Source organism: Hyperolius riggenbachi, chromosome 6 (genome assembly GCF_040937935.1).
Source record: "Hyperolius riggenbachi isolate aHypRig1 chromosome 6, aHypRig1.pri, whole genome shotgun sequence".
NCBI lineage: Eukaryota > Metazoa > Chordata > Amphibia > Anura > Hyperoliidae > Hyperolius > Hyperolius riggenbachi.
Window position 1 is genome coordinate 275,540,341 of NC_090651.1, and position 7,383 is coordinate 275,547,723.

Sequence of the window (7,383 nt, forward strand, 5' to 3'; positions counted from 1 at the left end):
CCTGTCTGTTAGCGCCGCTCCCCAGCCTCCTCCGTATCGGCGCTACCCGCCTGCGTCCCTTCCCTCCTGCTGATTGGAGGGAAGTGACGCGGGCAGCAGAGGTAAACATTGTGCTGGCGACACGCTGCATGTCGCCAGCACTGCGGGGGGGGGGGGGGTATAGCGTAGCGCAGGGGGATCTTGGAGGCACACCATGGGGCAACAGAGGCTGGTGTTAGTGTGCACAACCAGCCTCTGTGCCCCACTAGCATAATTAAATCCCACCTCTTTAAAGGATACCTTAGCCCTTTTAAAAATTCAAAAAAAGGGGGGGGGGGGCAGGTATGTGTAGGAGGTGCTCCTTATGTGCTCAGGTGCTCCTCATGTCCGCTGCTCCCCCAAGTTCTTCTCCATCCCCATCCAGTAATGCCTAATGTCCCTCCGAAGCTGGTCGGGAGAGTGGCTGCACGGCGATGCATGTCCTTGATCATGCGCCTGCGGTCGGGAGCGCCCTGCACATGCGCACTACATCACAACTATGTAGTGTGCATGTGCAGAGTGCTCCTGGTCATGGGTGCGCGATCAAAGATGAATGTTGCCAGGCAGCACCTGCACATTGTGCACTGTCCCAGAAGTAGCTTTGGGGGGAAATTAGGCCTTAACGGAGGGGGATGGAGAACGAGGGGAGCCGTGGGCGTGAGTAGAGCCTTCTACACATGCCATCCATGTTTTTTAATAGGGCTAAGGTATCCTTTAAAGGGACACTTTAAAGGATACTTCGCGTTCCTGGCCACAATAGCGCCATCTATACTGCTATAGCATATATCATATACCATATAGCAGCATAAAGGGTGCTAATGTGTCTGGGAACGCGAAGAATCACTCGCGTCCCCAGCCTGTCAGCTCCTGTCACCGAAACAGGAAGTGGCTGCCGGCAGGGCCAGGAGGATCGGAGGGAGACGGCGAGGGCACCGGACAGCTGCAGAGGGCTATTGGAAGCCCTAGGTGAGTAAAACTCATTTTTTTTGTTTGACTTAAGTGTCCCTTTAAGTAGCCATATGCCTCAAAATTAAAGGACCACTATATTGCGAAAAATTTTAAAATGTAAAATGCATGTGTATGATCTGTATAAAATCTATATTTCTCCAAGAGTAAAATGAGCCATATATTACTTTTCTCCTATGTTGCAGTCATTTACAGTGGGCAGTAAAAATCTGGCAGATCTGACAAGTTTTGGGCTAATCCATCTCATCATTTTATTTATATTTAAAAGCACTTACTGAATGGCAGTTGCTTGGATTAACAGCCAAAAAAGTGGGCAAGACAGTAGAGAAGCTGGCCGGCATCCTTATATAGGTCCTTTACAGGGGGTGCTTTAGTAAAGATTAATAGAAATACAGAAAGTCCCCCATGAGGAGATGGACTAGTCCAAAACATGCCAGATCTGCCAGATTTGTGTACTAACGCGGTGTACCCTGAAGGCCTGTTTTTGGCGGTGCGATGCTGGGCAGCGGGCGCGGCACTCCGCATCACTTACGCCATTTTACAGTGTGAAACCAGCCTTGGAAGAGGCTTGCCTGTGGGACAACAGCAGACCAGTTTTTTACATTGTATCAAAGAGTCATGAAAATATATAATAAAATACAGTAGAGTCCCAGTTATCCAGAACTCAACTAACCAGCAGTCTCAACCAACCAGAACAAATCACCGGCAGTACACACAGTGGTGAAGGCCAACTTCATAGGCTGTTTGTGGGCTCTGCTGTACTTAAAGACTGACTTCCATTGCTCCCCCAAGGTTAATAAACTTTAACATAGAGTTACTATATTTTAACATTTAGGGCCTGAGCCCACTAACGCAATTGTGTCCACTTTCTGTCTGCTTTTCAGCATCTGTAAGGGTTTGTTTCCATATGCACAATTTTAGCTGTGCTTTTGGAAACGTGATCGCAGGGATATCAGAGAGTGCATAGACTGCACTGTCTATGTTTCCATTCATCACTGAATCGCAGCGCATGGTTGCATGCATTTTGCCATGATTGTTCAGCAATCCCATTCATTATAAATCAATAGGATCTTCCGCTCCTCTGGTGGAATGACACAACATAACGCAGCAAAACTGCACTGACGCATGGCCACTTGCGGTGCAAGTGGAAACGAGCCCTAACATTGATTTGTTGCTGCAAAGTGGACACAACTACATTAGTGGGTTCAGGCCCTTAAAGAGTACCCGAGGTGGGTTTGAAGAATATTATCTGCATACAGAGGCTGGATTTGCCTATACAGCCCAGCCTCTGTTGCTATCCCAAACCCTGCTAAGGTCCCCCTGCACTCTGCAATCCCTCATAAATCACAGCCACGCTGCTGACAAACAGCTTGTCAGAGCTGGCTGTGTTTATCTCTATAGTGTCAGTCTGCTGCTCTCCCCGCCTCCTGCAGAACTCCAGTCCCCGCCTGCATCCCTTCCCTCCCTGCTGATTGGAGGGAAGGGACGGGGGCAGGGACCGGAGCTATGCAGGAGGAGGGGGAGCAGCTGAGACTGACACTACAGATGTAAACACAGCCGCACAGCGCGGCTGTGATCTATTTCTGATTGCAGAGTGCAGGGGGACCTTAGTGGGGTTTGGGATAGCAACTGAGGCTGGGCTGTATAGGCAGATCCAGCCTCTGTATGCAGATAACATTCTTTAAACACACCTCGGGTTCTCTTTAATACAGAGTTCATGATATGCATATAGAGTGGGGTATAGTATTGTATTAGCTAGGACTTTTTAATATTGAGTCTTAAGCAACCAGGAAGCACACGTATCTGGTATCAGCTGATCCCCATCAGTGCCAGATAACTGAGACTCTATTGTACTGTATTTACAAAATTGTGAGAGGTATACTCACTTTTGTAAGATACTGTATATCCTATAAACAATATACAGGAACAGAGTTGGGGAACAGAGAAGAAGGGAAGGGTTCTGCTGGACTCCTACTGGACCCCTACTTCTTTAAACCCCAGAGCTCTACTCCTTTTCTTCTTTGGGCATATCCACCTTTTCTTGCCCTGGAGTCCACATTTTTTCCTGACTTAGAGAAAAGAATTCTATTACGAAACTCAACTATTCTCAATAAAACTAAAACACAAATGGGCATGGGAGTTCGACCTGGAAAGGTCACTGCATCAAGAGCAATGGAGTTAGATGTGGTCAAACACGTTTGACCAAAAAATGTTCCCCCAATATAAGCTTGACAGAAACTTCCATCAAGGTATTACATCACACGCATCTCACACCAGATAAAGTATCCAAATATTCTTCCTTAATGAAATCTAATTTCTTCAGTGGACATCAAGATACAGATACAAGATACTTTTTGGCATACCTGGTGGGAATATCCCAGAGTCAAAAAATTATGGTCAAGAATGTATAGGTATGTAAGTGTCCTACTCAAGTGTCCCACACCTTCTGACCCTGAAAATGCTCTACTGAATGCAAAAGTCGACTGTATTTCATCTGCAGAGAATAAATTATTAATGCAAATTGACATCAGAATTTCCATTGGGGCTAAATGGCTTTCCGAGGACATAGAATGGAATCAAGTAATTAATAAAATCAACTATATCCGCCTAAATAAATACCTCACTAGTTGTATTCAGGAAAAGTCACCATCCTTTTTTAATAATTGGAAAGTTTGGCTTGAGTCTCCCTTTGGATCTCATTTGTTGAAGCAGTTTTCACACTGTTTTTATAGAGATACCTCTTCCTACACATTATATTTGGAGGTATAACAATATAAGGATACACCATCAACCAGTTTCTATGTTTAGTCTAATGAGTTACAGGTGATATGGTTGGTTATAATACCATGATTCCCATGATCTATCCAAGAATAGGTTGTGATTGCTTTATCGTTGCATTGTAGCCAGGGGAGTAACAATAGACCTTGTAAGAGATGCAGGCGGGGGGGAGGGGTTTGAAGAAGCCGCAGGTGGCCTCTTGGGGGGAGAAGTTTATTTTCCCCTGTCATGAGAGACGGACAACTAAAGACGCAGAGAGAAAAAACTTTCTGCTCTCTGCACAATTGTTCCAATGACTGCATCTGCTCAGTCTATGATACAGAATCATACAAGGTTTTGTAGACAAAGATTTGTAGATAGTCCCTACCCTAGTCAGTGTGCATCAGGCTCGTGTGTACAGAGACCAGTCCCCAACCTCTCTACTCCTCCCCAAGTGCTCAATACTGTAGTGATGCTGGAGAAGTCTGTAGAACCAGTTCTGATCCTTCGGAAATGGACAGAGTGAGTGTAGTAAGCTAAGGCTGCCTGGAAGCACACTTGTTTATCGGTTTTCTGTATGCGTTTTCTGCACACGATGTGTGTCTGCACACCATGGACTTGATTCACTAAACCGTGATAACTCGAATATCACACCTTATCAAAGATGTCACACCTTATCAACATTAACATGCCTTATCAGAGTAGCATAACCAACACTACGAACCCGCAGGGGCTCAGGGCAGGACGAGTGCCATTGCCAATTAGCAGGCATAAGTTCATAGTGCTTGCTATGCTACTCTGATAAGGCGTGTTAACTTTGATAAAGTGTGATATCTTTGATAAAGTGTGATATTTGATTTATCACGGTTTAGTGAATCAAGCCCCATGTGTGAAAACATGCATGCTTTATCACAGATGCTAATGATAGAGAAAATGCCTGTAATGTTTCACTGCTGTCAGATTTTAACTGCATGAGGAAAACACATTCAAGTGTGCATTAGCCAATTGAATAACATTGGTTCTCAGTTTACCTGTGCAGAAAGCGAAGTGGTGGGGGGTGGGGGGTTCTGCAATGATTTCTAGTTATGCCCCTGATTGTAGCCTTATTTCTTAGTATGTGTTATTTCTCTTTCATTGTTTGAATACTCATCATTGATTACTTTAATTCTGTTTTATTCTTGTTAACAAATAAACAGGAATTTGAAAGTAAAAGAATAGTCAGGTCGCAGTGAAAATTGGCTTGCTAAAAAAAAAAAAAGAGAACAAAAACCCTGATCTCTTCCTCATGAAACATCCTACCTAGAGAGTTTGGCATAAATGAATAGTCTTTGCACCACCCAGTGGTCATAAGGAGACTTGCATAATGTGAATAAAATTGTGCATGTAATTGATTTTTTTTTCAGCAATAAGGTTTTATTTAAATTTATGGCACAAACAGGGTTAGCATTGAGTGAGAAGTTGAATTACAATGTTATATTCATATGATAATAGAGTGCATCTTAAAGTAAACCAGAGTTGTGAATAAAGTAAGATCCGATACTTACCCGGGGCTTCCTCCAGCCCCATAATCATGTGTGAGTCCTTCGCCATCCTCCCGCGGTCTGACGTTCAGCCGCAATCAAGCCCCGGTAACAGGCTCAGTCGCGTCAGTCGGTGCCTTTTACATATGCGCGGGATCTCCCTGACTGTATGCGCAGATCACTCTGACTGATGTGACTGAGCCTGTTATCGGGCTGATTGCAGCTGAACGACAGACCACGGCAGGACAGCGAGGGACTCACGCGTGCTTATGAGGCTGGAGGAAGCCCTGGGTAAGTATCGAATCTTGCTATATTCACAGCTCTGGTACACTTTAACCACTTAACGACCGCCCCCAGCCGATGGGCGGCGGCAAAGTCCGGGCCCAAACGACCGCAATACGCCCATCGGCGGGGGCGGCTGCGGGAGTGGCTATGCGGCGATCGCGTCATTTGTGACGCGATCAGCCGCCGGGGACTGGCTCCGCCCACCGCTCGCTGTAACCCGCCGGCCGTTCGGAAGCGCCGGCGGGTTACTAGCTGCCCGATCGCCGCACGGAAAGTGTATAATAGGCTTTGTAATGTATACAAAGCCTATTATACTGGCTGCCTCCTGCCCTGGTGGTCCCAGTGTCCGAGGGACCACCAGGGCAGGCTGCAGCCACCCTAGTCTGCACCCAAGCACACTGATTCCCCCCCCCCTGCCCCCTGATCGCCCACAGCACCCCTCAGACCCCCCCCCCTGCCCACCCCCCAGACCACTGTTTGCACCCAATCACCCCCCTAATCACCCATCAATCACTCCCTGTCACTATCTGTCAACGCTATTTTTTTTTTTAGTCCCTAATCTGCCCCCTACTCCCTCCTGATCACCCCCCCACCCCTCAGATTCTCCCCAGACCCCCCCCCCCCCGTGTACTGTATGCATCTATCCCCCCTGATCACCTGTCAATCACCTGTCAATCACCTGTCAATCACCCGTCAATCACCCGTCAATCACCCCCTGTCACTGCCACCCATCAATCAGCCCCTAACCTGCCCCTTGCGGGCAATCTGATCAGCCACCCACACCAATAGATCGCCCGCAGATCCGACATCAGATCACCTCCCAAATTGTTAGGCTTGGTGGTGTATTCTCCACAGTCAGCATGCAACGCATGAGCTGGCGTGGAGGAGGTACACACACTAGCACCAGGAAACAGGCTATCCCTAGTATAGTGGAGGGGAGGACTGACTCCAATAGGAGATTGTGGCGCACAAAGCCGGTGCAGATCTGACAGCCACAAACAATGCTTACGTTATAACGTCTCAGCGCAAAGTAGCGCTGAGCGCACAAACCAGAACTGAGGAGATCAGGACAGGCAGACAGAATGAACGCTTGCTAGCTAGCGGCTACTTAGCGACAGCAAGCGTCCAAAACCAGACAGACTGGAATGAGGCAGCCAATGCGATGCGGCGATGGCGTGCCTCACAAAGACAGGACAGGATAGTCAGAAAATAGCAGGATTAAGATAGATGAACGTAACACAGATAAATATACAATAAGTATGTTTTCCTAGCGCATTACAATTACAGCTATCAATGAAACTATTTGTAACGTCTGACTAACATATGTATATATCGGCAATGAACCGATATATGACATAAGCAGGAACGCTGACTAGGAATGGAGTAATACAGGGAACAGGACTCAGAAGGATTCGCTATCTCTTCGCAGAGATGAACGCAATCCACAAACGGTAACAGAACAGGATTCAGAAGGATTCGTTATCTCTTCGCAGAGATGAACGCAATCCACAAACAGTAACAGAACAGGATTCAGAAGGATTCGTTATCTCTTCGCAGAGATGAACGCAATCCACAAACAGAACCAGGAGCAGGGTAACTACCTCAGCACGGGTGGTCACGGTACGCGCAACCTACCAAAACGTGCTGGAAAGCTGACTAACTGCACACAGGATATAAACAGTTTGTGTACGTATACATCAGCGACACTGATGTATCACGTAACACAAATACAAGGAAAATAATAAACGTGCTGGTATGCATATATATTGGCAATGAACCAATATATGATGCAAAGACCAGCAAAGTATCTTTATAACAAGAAACACGATCGGGGGCT